The sequence below is a fragment of the Tiliqua scincoides genome, chromosome 4 (genome assembly GCF_035046505.1).
Source record: "Tiliqua scincoides isolate rTilSci1 chromosome 4, rTilSci1.hap2, whole genome shotgun sequence".
NCBI classification, from domain to species: domain Eukaryota; kingdom Metazoa; phylum Chordata; class Lepidosauria; order Squamata; family Scincidae; genus Tiliqua; species Tiliqua scincoides.
Window position 1 is genome coordinate 146,513,957 of NC_089824.1, and position 24,604 is coordinate 146,538,560.

Genomic DNA, 24,604 nt, shown 5'->3' on the forward strand with positions numbered 1-24,604 from the left:
TCAGAGCATGTGGGTTGTGAGTGTTCTTGTGATCACCACCCTGGCAGTGTTGGCCCTGGCACTTTCTTGAAGACACCCAGTGGGGAAGTCCTGCCTCACCTGCTGCTTCTGCACCACACTTCACTGATAAATACTGGTCCTCTGCATTTGCTCTGAGTATGTTTATTGTAATGTTGATTAATGTGAACTGGTGAACTGTTCTGGGGCAAATTCAGGGAATGTGAAGAGCTCATTTCTATTTTTAATTTGACTTTTTCTGATCCCCTGGCTTCGCTCTTCTCTGAACCCGTGAGGAAGTTCTCGACACCTCTGTTCAGCAAATGTGTTCACACATTTTCCAGAACAAAAGCACTGCCTGGAACAATGCAGTACTTGCATTTTCCAAGCAACTCCATAATGTAAATTTTTGCTCATAAAATAGTGACCAAAATGCTCACTGTTAAAAAAAAAGAAAATCTAGCTCCTCCATAATAACATAGCCACAATTATGATCATACAAAAGCAGCCTGCTTCCTTTCGCTTTTGTTGTTTTGTGAATTTCTCACTTGCAAATTAAGCCATTGGCATTGTCAGTAGCAAAAGCACAAATTAAACTAGTCTAATGGTCAGTTTCACAGAGGCTCATATTTACACGGAGAAGAGAAATTGGAATAATTTCACTGATAGGCTTAAATATTCACTATCAGATTTGCCTGCGATTACTTAAACTGTTAAGCAATTAAATTTCCACTGGCTGGTAATGGAGAAACAAGTCTTTTAAAGCTTCTTCCTATCTGGCTTAAGGAGTAAAGATAATCGTTTTCTGTGACCCACTAAGTGGACCATAAATATCCTTCGTCTTCTGCAAGTCACATTATTCTGATATGTATATTTGCTTTTATACATGGTTGCAACCATTCTTCCCAAATGAGAAACTGACAACTTAATTATACATGATTGATATGGCTATTTTGGGTGAGTCTCTACAAGAATGAACACTATAAGCATTTTTCTTATTAGTATTTACTCAGTTCTACACACAAAACAGAAGGAAAAGGTAAAGGTTGGACTGAAACATATAGCAACCTTCACAGTAGAGCATCTGCAAAGATTCTGGGATGAATGGCTTGTGCCTTTTCAATATTTAATTCTGCCGTACAAACATGTTCTCTGCTTTAGGTCAGGAACATGCGGTAAGGGGTAAGTGAGGTAGAACCACCCTGTTGTAGTCCATGGAAAAGCACTGTAGCCTCTCTGGCTGCTTACACCCAAGGAGGGGCTCCTTACATCTGCTTTCTCAGGAATTAGGAGAACTTCCTCAGGTGTTAGCAGGCAGAGCAACTGTGGTGCTTTTCCACGGATTTCTACGGGGCAGTTCTGACTCACCTGCTGCCCCTGTATCACACGTCCCTGCTTTAGGTTACTAATGGTCCAATCCTGTGGGCCCACTGTTCTGCAGGAACTCGTGTTCTGGCAACACAGCATGTTTTACGACAATCACAAAACACAATGCACCACAGAGATCAGCCTGACTGCTGCCTGGTTGGCAACCTTCAGTCTCGAAAGACTATGGTACAAGCCTACAGCAACCGGTATTCCCAGGCGGTCTCCCATCCAAGTACTAACCAGGCCTGACCCTGCTTAGCTTCTAAGATCAGACAGTCAGGCAACAGCAGTCTCTGCAGGGGCACCAGGGAGTGGGGAGTGGGTGGAATGCTGTGGAACAGGGTAGGGACCAGGGCATTGATGGGGCTGTGTCAAGGAAAGAGGAGGATATCGGCAGCCCCACTAATATTCTATCCCCCTCCATGACCTTCTTTCACCTACGTGGTTCCATTCAGACTTGTGCCAGAAAAATCTCTGGTGTGGGTCCAAGCAGACTTATCAGTGCAGTGGACGCTTATGCCTGGGCAAGGGAACAAATGTTCCTTTACCTGGAGAAGACTTCTGGGACTGCACCCCTTCCACCGCAGGATGCAGTTTGCACTGTGGTGGTGTGGCTGCATTGGCGGAAGAGGGTGATTTGATTGGGTTGTTATTTTATGGATTAAAGCAAAAGTGCTTCTACTTCTTTGACAATTTCCATAAAACTGCATGAGGATGGTTATCATTTCATGGACCCATTTTCCATCTTTCTTTAATTTTGTCTGCTCCTTAAGTTTTATAAGATATCTTCATTTTTATTTAAATTCATTCATTTTAAGAAAAAGAATGTTGCACTTGGGATACTGAGAGTAAACACACTATGGGTAAGAGACAGTTGATATACTATCAAACCAAACGGTTTACCTCATTCTTGATCAATATGTAGTTCATTTCAGAATGGGAATTATTGTTTTGTGGTTTCGAAGCACAAGTCATATGAACTGTATCTGGATGGGATTTACATCTGGGCCAGGCACAGGGATATGACTAAATACATTATTTCTTACAAATTTAGCACCAAGACAAAAAGACACAGAACACCTTAGAAATCTTCCATGAATCAAAAAGATATTTGTTTGGATGTTTGATACAGCAGAAATAATTGTATACAGTATACGGCTTCCTCATTTCTCTAAATTCCCTACTGCCCTAATTCTAATTTTAATTTATCAATCATGCAAGAAATTCTTATGTTCAGGGCTCAGAGTCTCAGGACTCTAAAGGGGTTTCTCCCAAAGGATCTGCACTTAAACAGGGCTGAACATAGGCCTCAGTCTGCGGCAGGAAGAAGATTAAGGCACCCTGCCTCTTCCTCTACCTGGCAGGGGTAAGCAGCATTCTTGAGATGCATAGGGCTGGCAGCCATGACCTTGCTCCCTTCCTTTCCCTTAGCCTTCCTCCTTGCCAACCCCATCACTGGCCAAATGTGGTGCTTTCATAGTTCCTGGGATCTGTGAGAGTCCCGCCCCTTCCCACATCTCACAGGGCATTGATGGCTCCAGGGCTACCCCACCATCATTTGCCTGTCTCCTGGTGGGCCCTCCAGTGTTTCCATCTGCCACACTTGGAGTCATTAAAGGCAGCATGTGCAGGCCATGCTGGCTAGTCTATTACAGCCATCAAGACTCCAAATGGTTGGCAACCTTCAGTCTCGAAAGACTATGGTATAAGCTTACAGCACCCGGTATTCCCAGGCGGTCTCCCATCCAAGTACTAACCAGGCTTGACCCTGCTTAGCTTCCGAGATCAGACGAGATCGGGCCAAGCTTTGGCACAAACTTGGATGACGCTGAAAGTGATGTAGTTCAGCTATCTCAGCTTCACACCAGCACAGCCACCTCTGGGCTCGCCAGGGAGTTCCCCACCTCTGCTCACTCAAGTGAAGAATCATCGCCACCTAAGCAGACTGAGTATCTGAAGTGGGTAAGTCCGTGGACAGACAGACAACGATATTTCTTCTTTGCATATCTAACACTATAAAGGTATTGAATTTCACTTTTGTGTTTCCATGCGGTGCTTCAATTAATCAAAGTTCTTTGAATGTCTAATGCAATCCTCCCAAAGGTTGCTGTTAAACTTCTTTTTAACTTGAACTTTATTACATAAATTTTCTTTTTTTTTCAAAAACAAAATAAACTTTCTTAAGAATAGTGAAAAAAACCAAATGCCGACCATCCAATGTCATGTTTAGTTGTACCCTTAATTAGTCCTCTTTAGGATTGAATCAGTCAAGGTGGTTGTACTCATGACCAGCTGTTTTCCACTTGGGTTTTGTGTGAATAAATTACCCTGTAAGCTATGTGGAATAAGCGTATTTTCCACTTGAATTCTCACCATCTGTCAGGTCATGATGGAAAATGAGTACTAGAGAATTTTTTATTTTTCCTCCTTAAGATGGTGGCATGGAAATAGCATGCATTTTTTTTTTTCATACATGCCTCCTAAGCATGGTGTTTTAATGTTACTAATATAGCAATTGCAATATTGCCTTCTTTTTTGATCAGTGTTCATTGAGCATTGCTATTACTGACCTTCTGGAAGTTGGAATCCAATGGGTAAGGTGTTTGCCTCAGGCAGCTTGAAGCAACTCATGAGACAAGCTCGTATACACATACCCTTTTCTGGTATTATCCTTCCATAGTTTCTCCAACAGCTGATTATAAATAAAGCTACAAAGACAGGTAGACAAATAATTTCAAAAATTGTAAATTCTTACTGTTTGTTCTATACAGACAAGGGGACCAGGAATGACCTAATCGCCGTAACAGCACAGTTTATAAACAGGCATCCCAAGGTAAGTGTATCTCAGTCTTAACTGGGAGCTTGGATCAATTAGGTTGGGCTGAGGCTTAGGATGGTGCAGTAAGAACCCAGATAGGACAATGGGTTCCCACTTGGCAACTTTGGCAAACCTGGGTTCAGACTTCAGTAACCAGTGACAGTGCACAGGATCAACTGCCTACACAATCTAAGATTCTTCTAAAATCCTTCCTGCCTCACATAAACAGGAAGGTAAATTTAAAAAATCGAGTAAACCAGTCACCTACTCTGGGATGCTTTAAAAGGAGGATGTCATCCAGCTACAGTCCTGCTTCAAACAGGCCTTCCGCATGACTCACGTAAGTGATATGTACAAGGCCTTTGGTGACACATTGACTAACAGCACAATCCTATCCTGAACTGCCCAATCCTGAACTGCCGGGGTGCACGGCTGTGAGGCACCAAAAATGGCTGCCGCTGCATCCGGCGCGCCCAAGGCAGTCGACGGTGGCACCTCGAAGAAGGGGACTCTCGCCCCCTCCCCCTGGTAAGCACAGTACCTTGCAATGGGGCTACTGCGCTTACCCGGGGGAAGGGGATGAAAGTCCCCTTCTCCCGAGGTGCCGCCGGTGGCTGCCTTGGGCGCACGGCTCTGGCGGTGCCAAAAATAGCTGCTGCCGCATCCTACACACCCAAAGCAGCTGCCAGCAGTACCTTAGGACAAGGGGACATTCATCCCCTTCCCCCGGGTAAACGCAGTAGCCCCGCAATGGGGCTACTCGATTCACCACCAACCCAAAGGTCAGGGCTGAATCAAGTGCCTCCGTGTCAGGCAGTGAGCCCAACATGGAGGCTTTGGATCCGGTGGAGCTTTCGCCTCCCTCCTGCCCCACTCCCTCTCCCCATCATACCCTCTCCCCGCCTCCTGTCTCCCCAACACACCTCCTCCCTGCCTCCCCTCATGCCCCTGCTTACCTCTCCACTGCTCAGCGGTCTGCATGAACCACTGAGCGGCAGAGGTTGGGTGCCCGCTCAGCACCGGCCAGCGCTAGGCTACCACTGGCGCTTGCCTGGCAGTAGGGTCCGTAAGGCATGTTTGCGACAGTGCGCGCTGGCAGTGAGCTGGCATGCCAAGCCCAGGATTGGGCTCTAAATACCCTCTCCACCATTTCAGTTGCACCAATAGAGCACACATAGTATCCTATTGGGAGGAAAAGGAAACATTGTTTCCTTTCTTTAGGGCAATGGATCTCTTCAGATCTGTGCCAGCCATTTTGCTGGTGCAGAATCAAGGAACGTATGGGAGAGGGAACAGGTATAGGATCCAGTCCTATTCCAACTCTTGCCCCCTGTCGTGTCCATTTGGGTCCCATGAGGGGTGAGGCTTAGAGGAGAGTCAAGTGGAGGGATGTTTCTGCAGATCTGGCACTTACCCGACCCTGGAATGAGTCAAGGAGGCTTTGGTATAGGTCTGCACCACTATTTAATTCTTGTTAAATGTTTGACATTCATTAGGTCCTGTTACAGCGAAGGGCTTAGCGTACACGGACAATCAGCATGATCCCCTTTGGTTCTGGTTCACCAGGAGGTGCTTTCCCCTATCCTGTGGCTCTGCAGGGAGTCTCAAACCCCTAGTTCCAGTGGGGCAAGGTTGCCAGGGTCCAGGCAGCTCCTGAAGGAGTGAGGCCAGGTAGGTCCTTCAGCTGTCCACTTTCAGCCCTCTACAGAGTGGGGTACCTACGTTGGGAGACTATGGGGTGTAGCTATTCCTGGCCTTGAGGACTTGCCCCTGTTCCAGCCCCCTGGGGTTGCTGTTCCTGGGCCCAGGGTGACCAAGGAGGAAAGCTTCCTGCTGGGAAGTCAACCCTTACCAGACTCCAGGCCGCTCCACACCGCCCTGCCCCCTTGTCCCTGGGAAGGAGCTTGGGGGAGAGCTTCCTCTCCCTCCGACAGCCATCCTCCTTATGAGCCTGCTGGCTGGGTAGTTAGGCTCCGCCCTTTCCTGCTCTGCCCCTGCAAGATCTCACAAGATCTCAAGCCTTGCAGGGCTGGATCCTGCCAAGCCTGGCTGCCCTGCACCTTCCTGCTGCTCTCCTCTCCAGTAAGCAGTAGTGGGAAGGGGTGCTCCTGGGTGACACCCCCTCCTAGACCAAACGCTCCCTCATTCCTTCTCCCCATTCCTCCTACAGCCTCCTTCCCACCATGCACCAGTTTACCTGCATGCCCACTTGTAGCCAGATGCAGCAATGGGCCTCTGACACCACTGTCATTTGTGGTGCTGGTTCCAGACTGGGCTGACAGCATGCTGCCATAGAACTATTTACAACAGTGGAACAGCTGTTGTGAAACTCAGTTAGGACTGGGCTATTATTGTGCCAAGCTGGTCATGGGGTGGGGGGTTCTACATATGGACCACTTGAAGGGGTCTATATGCAGATATCATACAACTATCCTTAGTGACACTTGAAACAGTGATGTATTCTCTGAACGATACCCTCTTCACACTTTAGGGAGACCCCAATCATGCCATATATTTTTTGTAGGCAGTTCCACTGGGTGGCTTTTAAGCAGTAAACATGTTGATGAGCAATCTGAAGGGAAGACAAAGCAGGAAGACGTCCACTTGCTGTCCTGATCAGTACTATCACCAATTTTAATGAGGGCAACTTCATGCATGCAGCCTCAGCCTCTGAACTGACAGAGGGACACTCATATCCAGCTATGTGTATGGCAACCTGCTACCAGATGTTAGGAGACAAACCTGCAATAAGATTTTTATGTACATTATTCCAGCAATACTGTTAACAGGTACTATGTTTATATTAGATTCTCTGTATATACAGAGGCCAGAATGCTAACAATTAAGTGCATCAGAAGCACCATGCATTATTTTTATCAGCTTATTTGTTATTATATTTGTTTAGGGAGCTTTAGCATAATTGGAGAAAACAGTAATGAAGAGAATTTTGACTACATTTAGAAGACAGGGTGGCTACCTGTCTATCTAAGCAAAAAAAAAAAAAAAAGATTAAGTAATGAATGGCTTGAATATTTAAAGCTGTTTTGTTTTGTTTTTTCAAGTGACTGTTCTTGTCAAAACAATTGCACTGGAACAAAAGTTGGATTTTTATCATTGTATTCATCTTTTAACTTTATCATCATCTCGTTTTTATAAAAGAAATATTGATAGCAGTACAACTTTAAGGCATTGCAAAGAGCAACTAACTGAATTTTCTGCAAACAATTTTTCTATTATTCATGCAAAAGCTCAGCAAGAAGAAAACAGCAGAGGTACAAGAAGAACTGACACTTAAAATAGAAAGTACTTATTTGTTTTTTGCAAACATGTATTAAAATCTCGATATTGCACAAAAGAACTAATTGTGTGGAATATTCTGAAATTTAAAAAACCCAAAATCTTTCACATACGAAAGCTTTTAGAAAACTGCATTGTTTGTTACTCTAATGGACGATCAGAAGATCATCAGGTGGATGATGTGGTGTTGCCAGCGATTCCATGTTTTGACAGCTGGTTGACAGCTCAGGGAAGGGCAGGGCTGGCTCCACAGCTGTAATCAATCAAGGCCAATGGAGACCTGGTTGGACACTTGAGCTTCATTTGACCTTGATGGGGCTTTGAATGAGCTAAGGAGGTAGCTCACAGCTGAGCTGCATTTGCACTTAATGGGACACAAAGGATAAAAGGCAGCTTCAGAAGGACCAAAGGAGCCGGACGCTGACCCAGAGGGAAACCCGGACCTTGACCCAGAGGGAGACGCTACCTGACCAAGAGGGCTACCTGACCCAGACCTACAGGAGAAGGGGACTACCAGGACTCTGCTGGAGGACACAGAAGACTGGGAAGACTGGACTGTGCTTTGGAGACCATATTGGACTTGAATTGGAGGCTTCAGACCTTTACCCTCTGAGTTAAGTGGAGTTTTGGGGAGGGAAAGCCTCTGGACAAGAGGACTTGCAGGCAGTGTCTGTATTCATAGCAATATATTTGGGTAGTTGCTATAGATAAGGAGTTCTGTGTTCATTCCTTTGCACACCACAGTGGTTGTTCTAGAGATAAAGAGGGTGTTAATTAGCCAAAAAGCAGGCATTAGAAGGGAGTTGAGATAATTGGACAGGACAAATTGGCGTAGTTGGCAGGATTCGAAAATTAGGACAGGACAGTTACCGTACTTTAATTTTGTTGCTGCAATCACCACCACCTCCCCCTGCTGTCCATTTCCACTATTTCTTTAGATAGGACATGCAAGGACAATCTGGGGAGCCTCCACTATCTTCTTCGGAGAGTCTCCCCGGCCCTCCGAAGACCACTGGACAGTGGAGGGGGATGGCACACAGCAGGAGAGAGGGTGACAGGGGCCGGGATTGCTAGAGGCTAGTTGGTTTTAAAGTACTTGATATTTGTATTGTATATATTGTTTTTAATTATTTTAAATTATGTTTTATTATGATGTATGCTGCTTTCAGCTGTGGAAAAGTGGGATTAAAAGCTATTCAATTAATGAATCACTGAGGTGCACATGAACCATCTCCACCTTCTCGGAGAGTTTGGGGTGCTTTCTTTCATCATGGAAATGGGGGAGTTCATCCAAATATCTCCTCTTCTCACATCAGTAAGACTATTTTAAAAATAGGTTTGTTGGCATGCCAAGAGGGGCAATTCAGCTTAACCAGATTCTCACTCAATGATGGACAGTGCCTCAAACTCTTCCAGTCAGGAGGAAAGGAGCCAGGACATGCATGTGTCATGAGTGTGAACATCCTTTTATCACATTAGGACGATCAAGCTCAAACAGTATTGTCTGAATGGGCTCAGGTGTATCCACAGTAGGGCAAAGACTCCAGCAAGCAATTGCTCAGGGATTGGACATTCCATTTCCTATCATTTGAATATAGTTATAAGTCAATGAGCCTCATGCCTGAAAGGAGGCAAATTTTATGATTGGCTGAAGAGATTGGGGCAGAGCATATAACAGCAGATAAAGATGCAGCCTTGGCAGAGTTGGACAGGAGAAGGCAGCTGGGGAAAAACTTGTTCAGGACCTGAAAGAAGGTGGAAGAAAGGAAAATTTAAGAGCTGAAGTCCTGAAGAAAAGGCTGTTTGGAAAAAGGGAATTTCCTGAAAACAGAAGGAGAGCTTGAAGGAACATCGTATATCTCAGCTAATCTTTTCGATTTAAGAAATATCTATTTCACATCTATCGATTTTCACATCTTTTTTCCCACCTTTACCTACAACAGGCGTCCAATGATTGGGGGCCTGAATGAATGCTATTTCCCTTGTGGGGGGGGGGAAAGCATTTTTCCCCCACAAGATAACTAGCGTGCCCAGTGGAGTGGTGATCTGGATTGAGAATGTGACAGGGGCAAACTGTTAAGGCCAACTGTTAAGACCTCACTATGGTCGTGGTCCAGATTCTACCCCTTGCGCCTGCTGTTTACACCAGAAAATCAAGCCATGGAAGATACACATAAGAAGTAATGCTGGGGCATTCAGAATACTTGCCACACGTCAGATGTGGCTTTCTCATGTGGTCCTTTCCACACCGTAAGTTGATCATGTGCAACAGGTCATCTCCTGTTCCAGAGGGAGTTTAGCCTATTCCACCACAAATCTCTCTTTCTGTTCATCTATACCAGGGGTGTCCAAAGTTTTTGGCAGGAGGGCCACATCATCTCTCTGACACTGTGTCAGGGGCCGGAGAAAAAAGAATTAATTTACATTTCAAATTTGAATACGTTTACATAAATTTACCTACATGGATATATTAGAGATGAACTTATATGAATGAATGAAGGTCTTGCAATAGCTTAAGGCCTATAAAACGCACAAAGCAAGGTTGACCTTTCCTTTGCTGCCGCTGCTGCATCACAGACATGAAACAGCAAGCAGTGGAGGGAGCCCTCATCCCACAGCTCATGCGAGAGGTCAAACAGACGCTCTAACACTGAGAGCAGTTGTGTCGGGCCAGTGCGGCTCCAACAAATCTCTGGATGGCCAGAGGCTCATTGGAGACTGGGGGCACCCTGAAGGCCACAAGTGGCCCCAGGGCCGGGATTTGGGCACCCCTGATGTATACTAATTGTGGTGGTTATGGGGAATAATCTCTCATTCTGAATCATGTATCATTGCACTCAAATGCCTTGCCACACAGAAGCAACCATTATGTGTAGCAACTGAAAGTACTCTTCTCTGGTGCCTGTTTTGTGTACGCCATCCCTAAATCTTGGACCTATTCTAACAAGAAATTAACCATTGTTTTCTATGCACACTATATTGTCTCTGTAGGAAGCTGGAGCAGGAAGGATAGTAAATTGCTTGTTTGAGCTGTAAACTAGAAATTGACCATTGTGTTTGAAATTCTGTTTCTGTATCAGCCGAACACAATGCATTCATGTTAATTGAAAGGATGCCTGGAAATTAGCTTCTGTTACACCCAGAAAACTAAATTAAGAACCTTATCTCCTGTCCAATTCAAAAGAGGAAAAAAAGAGATGATGTACATTTCAAAGAAATTTCATGGCTATTTCAATGAACCAAGAAAGGTGCTGCACATTTGGGCAGGTTGAAACAAGGACACTGAAGCTGCGAGCTTGCAGACCTTTTAAGAACACATCCAAGAGAAGGACAAAAAAATCAATAAGATTAATTACTACCACTTTATCCTGGTTTATTAATTTATTCCACAGAATTCCGGTGTTGTATAGTGTTAGAGAATATTAAGATCTTCTCTGACTGGGGCCTTGCACTGCTGGAACTAGCATCCCAGCAGCACAAGGTGCTTTACAATGGTGAGAAAGTTGGGCCACTGTCATGCACTGCTGGGCGGTTGCCACTAATGGTGAGAAGTCCAGTGTTCACAGCAGAGGCTTCGGAAGGCTCCACAAGAACGAATAAGCTGGTGGCGGGTGAATGGAGGTTCTGGGCATTCTGAGGTGGGGGATGGAGGGGGTGAAGAGCAGGACACTGCAAGAGGACCTTGGCAGGAAATGTGCACACCACATCCTACCCACTTTTTTTTGGCACACCCCGTCCCTTCTTCTCCTCTCAGACTTACCAAAGTGACCCATAGGCCATCAGGGGCCCTATGCAGAAGTATGTAAAAATATTGGGCAGGTCCTCTGGCAGGTCTCCCAATTCCCCCCCCCCACCTGCCCTCAGCACGGACTTTTGGGCCCACTTGGACTTGCACCAGTAAAAGAGCTGGTGAGAAAGCCCATTGGGAACCATGGAGACATCCAAGAAAGCCCATTGGGAACCAGGGTGAAGCAGAATAGGTAAGTAAGGGCGCAATCCTAACCCCTTATGTCAGTGCTTTCCAGCACTGACATAAGGGCAATGCAACTCTGAGGTAAGGGAACAAACATTCCCTTACTTTGAGGAGAACTCTGTGAGTGATACCCAACTGCAGGATGCAGCACATGTCCCATTGACACCGCTATGCCAGTGCTGGAAAGCACTGACATAAGGGGTTAGGATTGCGCCCTAAAACATTACTTACATTTCTGTTGCATCATGGTCCCCCACTGGACCATAGCATGCAGCCTGTGCTAGCACTGCTGTACTTTATGGGCTGGCCAAGGATAGGATTGGGTCATTTGTTTACTATAGTTTTGTTTCCTATAGTGTCTTCATTCAGTTGACTGGTTCTTTGCAACTCAACATTCATCACAACTCAGCAAACATTATTCTTTCATCACACTGACTACTACATTACCAACACACATGGTTACCCACAGGGCAAAACATGCATCTTTTAAAAAATTTTTTTTTTACCACACCTCTACAGACAGTGGCCCATTCAGCCATTTCCCAGAGGATGGCTCTATGAGTTGCCATCCCTCGCCACCCATAGAATACACCAAGAAATGACGTTCTAACCAGAGTCACTTCCTAGCACATACTAAGGGGGCACAAAATGGCAATTGGCCAGAATAGGCTGCTGGAAACACGAGCACTGGAGGCACTACCAAGTTACTGCCACCCATGAAGGCACTGTGGAAATGTTTCTGAGGAGGCACGTGACCCACCGTTAAAGCAAAGCTGCCACTATCACCACCAGTGATGTGCACACCGTTAAAAAAGGGAGGAGACAGAGAAAAACCCACCAATGCTGTCGTTGTCCAAAACGCAAGTACAGTAAGTACTGCTGCAGAGAAGGCAACCAAGAATTTTTACAGACAGGTTTACGTACAAGGCCAGACTACTAGTTCCTGAGCTGGCAACATATGGAAACTTAGGAAGTGCAGGGAATCTGACTCACAAATTGAGATTGGCAAAGGTAAAGGAACACTGAATCAGAGTGACAACATATGACCCAATCAGTGAAGTCACTGAGTGATTTCATTGGGGTGAAGGAAATGACATGCCCACAGTCTACATAACAGTACCTATGAGATTACGATGGCTTTTCATGGTTATTGTTTGCTTGAATCTCATTGTCCAGAGTGCAGGAGGTCTGGTCTAGAGGGTAGAGCCTCCATTTACCTGAAGATAGCATCCACAAGGTCACCAGTTCAAGGCCACTGGCACCGTGCAACCTTGAAGCAGCTGACAAGCTGAGCCGAGATATTCCATCTGCTCTGAGCGTGGGAGGATGGAGGCCAGAATGTGAAACCAGATCAGAAAGAAACATCTGAATGTTGTGGTTTCTTGAAAGATAGAACCTTCTTTCAATTGTAAAAATCCCTAAGGGGATTTAAATAGCCTGCCTATGTAAATTGCCTTGAATAAAGTCTTGAATAAAGACCAAGAAAGGCGGTATATAAATACCTGTATTATTATTATTATTATTATTATTATTATTATTATTATTATTATTATTATTATTATTATTATTATTATTACTTTGTTAGGCCAATCCATGCATTACCCTGAGTTGCTTGGTTGTTGCCTCCCCATTCTGGATCTCAGATTGTGTTTGAAGGATTGCACAGAACAGAAAACTGCTTTGATAATCAGCATTGCCCCTCCCCCGCTCCAGAACTGATACCGGCATGGAATTATTCATGTGATCCCCACAATCTTACAAGATGCCATCTTTCCAACATTACCATAGCAGCCTGGCATTCAGTGGGGGAAGTCAGCCATGGAGAAGCAGGAACCACATCACATCAGGTCTGAAGCTTGGTAGAGTTCAGGCCTTAACAATGAGGCCTATAGGCTTCTGCCATTACCAGTAGACTTCCCCACTGTTGGGCTTTGGCCTATAATTCCAAATGATGGAAGTTAGCATCCAAATGCCCAAATTTGTCACATCAGTACTATTAGTATAGAACACTCACTGAGCTTAAGGAAAAAAAAAAAAACTTGTTTCTGTGACTAGACTTGGTACATAAGTAAACAAGTCAAATGTAATTTTTAGCAGATTTTGAACACAGGAAGAATGAAGGCATATTAATTCATAAATAAAGATGGATTTCCTGATCAATTTGCAGATCCTCTTTTGGACTTATTGTCAATCCACGTGGATGTTTTTATTACTGCCTTGACTATGCAAGGCTGGTATAATCAGTGTTTCAATATTTTACCTTGCACCCCAAGATAGGGTTGGCACCAGAACCCCCTTACCCATGCGTGTACTCTACACACAGCCCACCCTGCCCCATTTGCCTCTCTCCCAGCTCTCTCCATTCCATTCATCTCTCCCCTCCCCCACGCCTGGTCCAACCTATACCGACTGCCAAAGCATTTGATGAAATGTTTGCTGGATTGCTTGATTTCAATGAGATTTGAGTGGAAATGTCACCAAAATTCCCTAGGTTTGCATTCAGAAACAACATTGTGGGGAGAGGGGGAGGTCTGCATTCCCCTACACAAACAAGGGAAGATGAACTCCCAAACTAATCTTCCGAGCCAGAACCTAAAGAATCCCTGCCCCACCTCATCACCCCTCCCTACCAGCTTTCCATCTCCCACAACACACCCTTTACTTCCCCAGTAGCAATGAGACTTTTTTCTTTCTTCTCCCTCCCATTGCTATTGGAGCACAATAGTGCTGCATGATTCCCACCTCACTTTTTACCAACAGGAAGGCAGGTGAAAGGCTGATGGGCACTGGCTAATGTCAGGGATACTGTAATGGAAATAGCCTTCACAAAGACTACAGCTCCCATCAGACTCTTTGTCTTTCCTCCTGTTTGGAGAGTAGGAAGGGGGAAAGCAAAACCACCATGTTCAGTAAACTTTGGTCTGCATTTGTTTTTTGGCAAGAAAATAGCCAGAAGTGGCATCGCGAGCACGCCTCTAGCATGCTTCCAGTGTGATTCATTGAAAAAAAATGGAACAAACAGACAACAGGTACTTCAGGGTGCTTTCACCCTGGCTTTAAATGCTTATTTACTTATTTAATACTAGTTTAAAAGAGCTGCGACAGAGGATGACGAACTGCTGTTGCAAGCCACCTTGGGTTTTTGGAATGAATTCTGGAGCAGTGGTCATAGATGAGTCAGTAAACACTCGCATTTCATCATACATTCAGGACAAGTCTCTGCTCCCATTTCTTTTCAAGCATTTCTAAGCTTGTGTTGAGCCCCAGCCTGCCCAGAGGAACTATTTGGATCTGCTAAAATGCTGGCCCATTAACTAGCAGACCCGAGTAGGAATTTCAGACTTGGAAGAAGGGTTAGCATGTGATGGAGGCCCTCTCCACCATGCCCGCTCCATCCTGCTCCTGAATCCTCCCCGTCCTCCCCTGCCCCAAAATGCCCCCACCATGTTTTGTCCTCCCCCAGTGCCCAGCAGCATCTTAACCCCAGTCAGAGGGCACAGCTCCAGCACAGGTGAAGGCCTGCAGTGGTGACCTCTCCCCTGATGGCAGTGGTCTCCATTTTTTTATGTTTTGTGTTTTACGGAACATTTGCGACCGCGTGCATGTCCGTCCTACTGGTAAGAGCCAGCGTAGGATTGGGCTCTTAGAGCGGACCACCTGTGCAGGCCCCTGCACTGGCCCCTGAGTGTTGCGAACATGCAGCAAAGCACATTTCTGCCAACTTGGGAGTTGACTGGGCTGGTGCAGAGTCCTGTGGGGAGGGCAGATCCAGCCCCAGATGCTTTTATTTTGTGCCAGCCTGGACAGGCTAGTGAAGGGGGTGGAGGGGGGAGAACGTAACGAAGGCAAGGAAGGGACATTTTTGGGTGGAGGAGGGTGGTCTGGGAGGCAGATCGGGCCTGGGAAGGAGGTGGGACCAGCCGCAGCAGCCCAAGCCAAAACCTAACCTCCGTCTGGCCTGAACAGCCTTCTGTGGGCTGCTGGGATTTGCACCAGCAATTTCGCTGGAGCAGATCCGAGTAGCCCCATGCGGTGACATGGGGTAAGAGGAAAAATATTCCCTTGTCTGCCTGTTCCAGCTCAGGTTAAGGTTAGGCTGTTAGTCTTGCTATACATCTCCTACAGCAATGGGGTGGGGAGAGAAAGAAGTGCCACTGGGTTAAGTAAAGAGTGCATTTGGGGGTACTCCTATATAATCCTTGAATGCAGTAACTTCACTACAGCTATGATCAGATGTGCCTTCAGAGAGCAAAGATGCCATTTCCTGAGCTACTGACACAATTATAATCTTCTACTGACAGCAATTCTAGTAGTTTTTCACTGAATGTGATTCCTTCTCAGGAAGATCTCTTGATGATGATGCCTTAACTTCTACCTGACTGTCTTATGATAGGACAGAAAGACTCGCCTAACTTGTTCAAGAACCCGTTGCTGTGGGGAATGTAAGAGATATCTGTGTGTAACTGAGCACAATATTTCCTCTGGGGTAGATTTGTTATTTCAATCTACTGTAAGTAAAATGATGAAAATGAGCAAGTTTTCCCCCCGATCTTGCCATAGGCAAAGCAGTATTTTATGTCTATTTTTTTGCTTAATTTTCACTGCTACTTTCATTTGTCACCTTTGTATACTGTGTCTTATATGCTTGAATCTCTCTCTCTCTCTCTCTCTCTCTCTCTCTCTCTCTCTCTCTTGGAATATACTTTTTTCATTTTGCACCATCATATCACCATGCTACCTTTTATTTTATTTTATCTATAGCAATTTCCTCATGTGTAAACTTAAGGAGTTTCCCTTGGGTAAACTTAACATTTGTAAATTGTCCAACACTGGATCTTAAGGAGCTGTAGTAGTCTTATGGTCAATTGAATAACTTTTTAGTCTGCCAGCCAGTCACTTCACATTACTTTCAAGACAAGACTTTGACAGTTGCATCTTTATCTTGTACATTATTTTGACTTCTTTTAGACTTCTTCTTTTGACTTCTTCTACATGCTTGTGGCATGTTGCACAGAATGCTAGATTTTAAATTGTTCTCTGCCTATCAATCATTTCTAAGTAGACTGAGGGCGCAATCATAACCAACTTTCCAGCACTGGCATAGCTGTGCCAGTGGGGCATGTGCTGCATCCTGCAGTTGGGGGGCCCTCATGGAGGCCTCCTCAAAGTAAGGCAATGTTTGTTTCCTTACCTTGGAGTTGTATTGCCCTTATGTCAGTTGGTTAGTTGGTTAGGATTGTGGCTGGAAAGTTGGTTAGGATTGTGGCCTAAATTTCTACTGAAATGAACTGAAAACCACACTGTTTGGGCACATGAAATTTGCCTTGAAGTGAGTGTGGGAAATTCTTCATCCTTCTGGACTGACTTGAGTGCAAAAACAAATACAGGCACCCTGCCTATCCATGGTTCCCATATTCACAGTTCCATTCATTTGCGGTTCTTCAGTTTCATCTGTTGCTATTATGATCCACCTCTCTTTGCAAACGCTTTGCAAAAGGTAGCTTTCTCTTCATGTTGCTTTTGAAAAGGAAGCAGGGAGCAAACAGTAAGAACTTATACTCATGCCAGAGCAGTATTTCTCAAACTGTCGGTCGGGACCACAGGCAGCCCAATCCTGAGCTGCCACTGGATCCTGTGCGCCCTGGGCTACCGCTGGAGGCACCTTGGGAGAAGGGGACTTTTGTCCCCTTCCCCCAGGTAAGGTAAGCAGCTCCGCAATGGGGCTACTCACTTTACCGCCAACCAAAAGGTCGGCAGTAAAGTAAAGGCACTCGTGTAGGGCGCCAAGTCCTCCATGAGTGCCTTGGATCCTGTGGAGCAGAGCTCTGCAGACCTGCCTCCCTCCCTCTCCCAGCGCATCTCCAGCTCGCCCTCCTCCCCATATCACGCCTCCGTATCACGCCTCCCCCTGCCCTCTCTTCCCGGAACATCTCCTCCCCGCTCCCCCTGTTTACCGTGGAGATTGCCGAGGAGACCAGGAGACCGACAAGCCATGGAGGCTGGGCGCCTACCCCACGCTAGCCCAGCACCAGACGGCACTGGGCTAGCATGGGCAGGAGCCTGGCAGTGAGGCTAGCAAACGTGCCTTATGGCAGGTTTGCGACAGTCCACTGCAGCACGGAGCCGCGGCATGAAGCTCTGGATTGGGCCCTAAGTGGGTTGCAGGCCAATTTCAGGTGGGTCCCCATTCATTTCAGTATTTTATTTTTAATGCTACCTGATGCTGCCATTGTATTTGACTGCATTTGGGGAAATGTTACAGATCTGTACTTTTAACATGCTTCTAAGTATATTCTTTTAGCAATTATGATAAATGGGACTTACTCCTGGGTACATGTGGGTAGGATTGCAGCCTAGAATTGTTACAAATTTTCATGCTGGATGATGTCACTTCCGATCATGACATCACTTTCGGTGGGTCCTGACAGATTCTCATTCTAAATAGTTTTTCCTGTTGCTAAATGTCTGAGAACCACTGCGCTCAAGGATGCTACAGTAGGTGATTGTCAGAATGCTAACAGGAAATTCTCTGCTATTCACTTCCTGTTAGCGTTCACACAATTGCCTCTTGTAGCATCCTCTATCTGTATGTCTAGGTTTTTGTTGTTTGCTTCCTTCTCCCTGTGCCAAAGAAAAATGAGGGAAAAGTGCCTTTTGCAAAGTACTTGCAGAGAGGTAAGTCATAATTGCAATTGGGGGGGGGATTTGAGAAGGGTTCAGAAGGGTTGAGAAGGGAAACTGCTCTCCACAGTTTGGTTATCCACAGTCACAGCAGGAACCTATCCCCCATGGACACTGGGGAACAGCTATATTCTCAGAGCCAGGAGGAATGCGAGCATAAGATAGCTCTGTGCCTAGGCTACATCTTTTAAGCAGCCAATTTCATGAAGTCCCCATTTTTGGAGCCTTCCTGTCACATTCTGTTGATTCTACAACACGGGTTCAGTGTTCTTGTGGCTTTGCGGAACTGGTGGAATGAAACTGGTGCACCTAATTGCTGGAGAAATGTTCTGTGTAAACATATCCTAAGCAACACACCTATTTGTTTCTGTAGTTCACAGTTGTTTAGGCTTCGTTCTGCTTTGAAATAGCCTCCCCGCCTCTCTTATGTGAAACTGATGAATGCTTTCTTTCATGGAAAGATAATTGCTGATTTTCCTGATAGTGATCTAAGCAGTTCTGCTGCTCATCTTCAGGTGAAAAGGGTTACACTTCCTCTGTGCCAATATAATTGACAAATATAATTTGAGTTCTCCATTGCAAACAACGGAGTCTCTCTTTCCCATATCCGGACAGAGCTGCTTTCACTGGATTCATTTATGAACCTGTTACTAATTTAGATATTAAATTCATCTAATGAAAATCAGAGGTGAATGACTTGCCAGTAAATAATTTATTTGACTAATTTAGCTTGACTAATAAACAGAAGCAGATTGCATTTTTTTCCAATGTATTAGTTATTCAAATATATTTGACAAATTTAGCATCTTGTATGAAAAATTAAACTGCATGTGGTTTATGAATATTTAAAATATGGGCTGTTTCGTTATAATTGGGTCAGTTACAAAATACGTGTTACAAGTGGGTCACAGATTGTCTTGACTAAGAGTGACTTTCTGAGATGATTTGATGCAAAATTAAGAGCAGAGCATTCACATATTGTGATAGATTCATAAGATATCCTTCCCATTACTGAGTTTAGGTTTAGAAGGGATCTCACTTCCTTCAAAAGTCAGAAACAAATAGTTTACTGTGTGAAGACATGAAAATGGTGTAGAACTCTGACACATCTTACATTAATGACCCAATCCTATCATGGATTGGGCCACTGTGTGGAGAGCTTTACAACTGCTGACCTCCTTGCCAGCTCATTCTACTCTCTGGGTGCCATAAACGTGCTTTACAGCACTTTCATAACACGCTCAGCTGGCACAGCGGCTGCTACACCAGGGTTGCTGCTACACCAGGCTGCTACACCAGGGTTGCGCTCTGAATTACATTGTTGAAGTGGTCCTCTGGAGCCTCTATTACATATAGGGTGCAATCCTAACCAAATTTCCAGCACAAAGGTAAGGGCAATGCAAGTCCAAGGGAAGGGAACAAACATTGCCTTACGTTGCGGAGGCCTCCATGACCTCCCCACAACTGCAGGATGCAGCACATGCCCCACTGGCACAGTTATGCCAGTGCTGGAAAGTTGGTTAGGATTGCACCCATCCACCCAACCACCCACCCACAATGTCCATGTTTGGTGCCATTTAATAAAGACTTTTTCCCATGCAGCTACAGGACTGGGAGCCGCAGATAGTGTATTTTATACCCAAAAAAATCCAGCACTGAAAGTTATGCAGACATTTTGCCCAATAATTTTGCAAATATTTTCTAACCTTGAATGGACCCCCAGATTTCACACTGAAACCAACCAAGACCTTCAGTCTGCCTCATACTCGGGCCAGATTTCATGATAATCAGGGTAGGAGTGATGGAAGATTGCTTCCATTACAAAGTGGAGAAAAAGAGCATTGCTGGAAGCACCTCACTTGTAAATATACATTTAAGATATTTAAATCTAGATTTGAAGGAAGTTAAGACACATCTGTACTCCTTCACCAGCCTCAGATGGTTGAATTAAAGAGATTATTTTCTCAGTTTTGTGTCTTTTGTTTTCAGAATACCTTCTATTCTAAATAAAGGAGGTCAGAACATTCTGAGGCTAAATACAGAACCTAACCAATGAATATACTGGCTACTACTGTATTACCAAATAATGGAAATCTGCCCTGCGTATTGGCTTTCTACAATGAGTCCCTTCCTTTCCCTGATAGGTCTTTGGGCAAGTAGAATCTTGGAAGCAGCACAGTTTTGGTACATTCAATATTTACAGCCAAATCTTTCATCCTTGACTATGTGTACTGTATATTTTCAGTTCTCTTTTTGAAGGCATATACAAGCATTTTTTTCATGGAAATTCTGGATGCCTATTCTGTACTAAAAGGTTCACTTTCTAACCATAAAATGTGTCAGTGGAATTGTTTTCTATTTGCAGATACAAAATAATGGGAATTCCATGGTGTCTTATTTCTGTAGGTCCTTGACAGTTCATAATACATGCATTTATACTGTGCCTAAGCAAAAGCTGATTTCCATGAAAACATGTTTCTCAGACCTGTAGTTTACATATCAACTGAATTTTGTTTGTATTACACTCTGTTCTGTGTATTCTGTGTATTCAGAATTCTGTGTATTCTGTGAATTTCTTACCACGGTTATCCTGCACTGCACTGATGCAGGGGCAACATTTTGTAAAAAAAATACAGCGGGTGTATCCCGCAGATTCCGTATCTGCAGATTCACTTATCTGTGAAACGGGACCATGAGGGCCTCCCCACATGCGCTCCCAGCTCGTGCCCCCTCCAAAGGCAGACATCCACTGCCTTTGCTAGGCTCATAGAGGCAAAAAAAAATATCACTTCTGGTTTTATGAAACCAGGTTTTACAAAACTAGAAGTGACTATTTTGCCTCTAGGGCTCAGCCTGAGACTGGCAAAGGCAACGGACATCGGTCCACGGTTTCTGCTGGGCTCAGAGGACCCTTCAGAGGCAAGGGGAACAGAGCTCCCCTCGGCTCCAGAGGGTTGGTGTAGGCATCCCCTCATATCTGCAGATTCAGGTATCCGCAGGGGGTTCCGGAATAGAACCCCCACAGATACAGGGATACGCCTGTATATTAACCTGTCTTCCTAAGATGATGATAGTGCTGAAAAAACTAAGCTATTGTCAAATATCTAAATCCATGAACTCTCTTATAATTCTTTAACAAATCGTGTTCACTTTGGATCCTGTAATATTCTCACTCATAGGAGTTAACTGATTTGATTTCTTATCACGCAGTAAAATAGATTCCCCCCCCCCATCATACACAGAAGGATTCCCATCAGTATCAATGGGAAATGCATGGCTAAATCAGGCTTAAATTTAACCTTTTGTAGATGCAACTGCAGTCAGTGATCAAAAGTGTTATTTTTCTGGAGTGTATGAAAATGTTGAAATATGTTTATCCATCATATATACTGGTCACTTTCTTATCTCTGTATGCAAGTGGATGATGTGTTTCTGAATTTCTCTTCTTTCAAAAGGTAGTTACCTGAATGCTTTGTTGCAAGTAGTCTTCTTACTGCACCCTGAACATTTTTGCTATTGCATATTATTTGTAAGGGTTTCATCTGACTCAGGTTGTTTGCATTGCCAGTCGATCTTACTGCAAAAAGGTGGATTAGCAGCATCCAGTTTTGTTTAAAATGAATTAATGTAACTTCAGCAGGCCATGTGATATTTACAATATGCACACAGCAGCTTTTGTCATTTCAACCATCTTTAATACAATTCCAGGACATTTTTCCCTCCCTTACTTTCAATTCACTTCTGGCTGGCAATCTAACAACATGTTAGCTTAAAGTCATGCTTTGCTAGAAAAAAATAAGCAATAAAAAGCAATAAAAACTGGAAAACTTCCAATTTTCATTAAGCCCACTAGTTATTTCCAGCCATAAGCAAGCAAAAACAAAAACCACACACACACACACACACACACACAAAACTATTGTTCTATAAAATTAAAATCTGTCATGCACAATTCAGTACACATTATATATTGTTCAGAAGTTGGGTTGCTCATGGATTTTTTTTAGGACTGCAATAAGATCAATTACATCAATCAATTCCTTATCATGAATAGGAAATAGCTTTCTGGTGCCAGGAGATCAGATTGCACTTCCATAAATGTGAAGAAAGATAGGGCCTCTTTACAGGATTGGGTTTCTTTGGCAGAGAGTGCATGAAAGGCTTATGTTTTGCAATCACCAACACTTGACAGCATTACCCCTTATCGGATCATGCAAAGAGAGATGCCTACACACTCAGTTGTGGCATCCAGGATTCTGCTCCCCACCACCAGCTACATCCAGAGGAGTGGTTGCTGCATAGAAGTCTGATCCCATTCACAACTGTGACTGGCTGAATCAGGATATTTGGCTTTAAACTTAGTTTAAAGTCAAAACGTTTTTCCAACTACAGTAGTTTCAACAGCTCTTCCAAGTCATTCTAGACAGTGAGCCTGGTTGTCAGAAGACCAGGAACGGCCATTTCTGCACTCTGCACAACATACAGGACACAACTTGTGCTAGATAAATGTTAAGCAATTACTGTAGATGCTGACAGAAGTTCATCATTGTAAGGTCTTTGTGTAAAAAAATAAAAAATAAAAAATTTAAAATGTCTCATTTTGTAGAACTCCTGTTAAGGGATGTTAGACTAAGCATGCAGCTTGAAATCTGTGTGCAGGTGAAGAGCAAGCCTCCTATTTCTCATGAATTCCAGTCCCAACTGAGGTCACTGTCCTGCCTACTTGTTTTTAGCTGGGGGTACACCTGGAATAGCACATCTTTGCCTTCACATCTAGTTGGTCACAACACTGACAAGTTGTTCTAAGAAGGCAAGAGTTTAAGTTTCCCTTCCAGGATTCAGGAGGAATAGTCCTGACCAATGATCAGTAGTCCTGATTAATTTAAAATAAATGATAGCTAATGGGTTCTCTTACATCTCAGATCCCAACCTTGTGCATCCTCAAGCCATGCTGAGTCCAATGGGTCTTGCCCCTGAGTATATGTGTCTAGGATTGTAGAGTCGATTGGGAATGTGCAGCCAGCACCTCTATATCTGGGCAGGAGGTATGAACTGATGGTTGAGCTGCTAGTACTGCTTGAAGAGCTAAATAGGAGATACAATGGTCTTGTTTCTGGATGGGAGATGGAATGCCAGGCTGCAACAAGCTGCTGTACCTGTTGTGGCAGAATGGAGTCGCTAATGATTAGCCACTGCAATGAGAGTGCAGGGGAGAGTGTGAAGACCAGCCGACAAAGAACTGAAAAAACCTTGAGGACCTGTCCGAGCTGGATTTATTATGCCTGCTGAAGTTTGATGGCATGCAGCCAGAAGAGATAATCCACACCGTGAAGGCAACAGGTGAGTCTGTGAGTTGTCCACAGAACATATTGTAAAAACCACCACTGAAAAATGATGCCTTAGACCAGCCATTTTCAACCACTTTGCTGTGGCACACCGGTGTGCCGTGAGTGGTCCACAGGTGTGCCACAGGAATTTGGGGGAAGATCATTTATAAGTAGGGCCAATGGAATTGTGAGCCCCCCACTGGCAGCATGGTGTGCCTTGTCAATTGGCAAAAACCTGATGGTGTGCCTTGACAATTTTAGTGCCTTGTCAGTGCCCCATGAGATGAAAAAGGTTGAAAATCGCTGCCTTAGACTAAGCCTGCCTATGTAAACCACCTTAAATGTTGTCTAAAAAAACAGAGAAAGGTAGTATATAAATGCTGATGTACGTATGTCTCTACAGTGCTGCAGAGTCCAGTGGATTTCACTTAGGAGAAGAATGTGCTTCAGGATTGCCTGAATTCTATTCAGGGCCTATTCTTATCCCCCAGCCCCCAGGGGAAACTCTATATTCCCCTGGCATATAGAGTAACCTGTTAAAAGTACAGATCTGTAACATTTCCCCAATGCAATCATATGCCATGGTAGGATCAAGTCTAATATATTAAGAATAAAATATTGAAATGAATGGGGATCCACCGGAAATCGGCTTGAAACCCACCTAGTGGGTCCTGACCCACAGTTTGAGAAACACTGGTATAGAGCATTCAAACCAGAGAAGTACTGATTTGCAGCCCAATCCTATGCATGTCTACTCAGAAATATGTACCATGTAGTCAATGGGGCTTACTCTCCGGTAACTGTGGATAGGATCGTAGCCTTTGCCTCTTAACCATTACACTACACCAGCTGAAAGAATTCTTATTTTACACTTAAGAATTCTGTCTATTTTTTTAAAAGTTAATCATGATTAAAAAAAAAAAAAACACTGCAAGTGAGGTTATGGGTTTGAGCATAAATGTTTGTTTTGTATTGGATTGATCATGAAGCAGATCAGGATTTAAAATCTGGTTTCTTCTGCAACACATGAACATCCACCTACTATCAGGTGACAAATGGAAGTTCTTATAAAGTACAGGATCACATTCCTCTGCGTCTCAAAGCTACATGTAAAATAATCTGGTTAATGGAATGCTAAAGTGC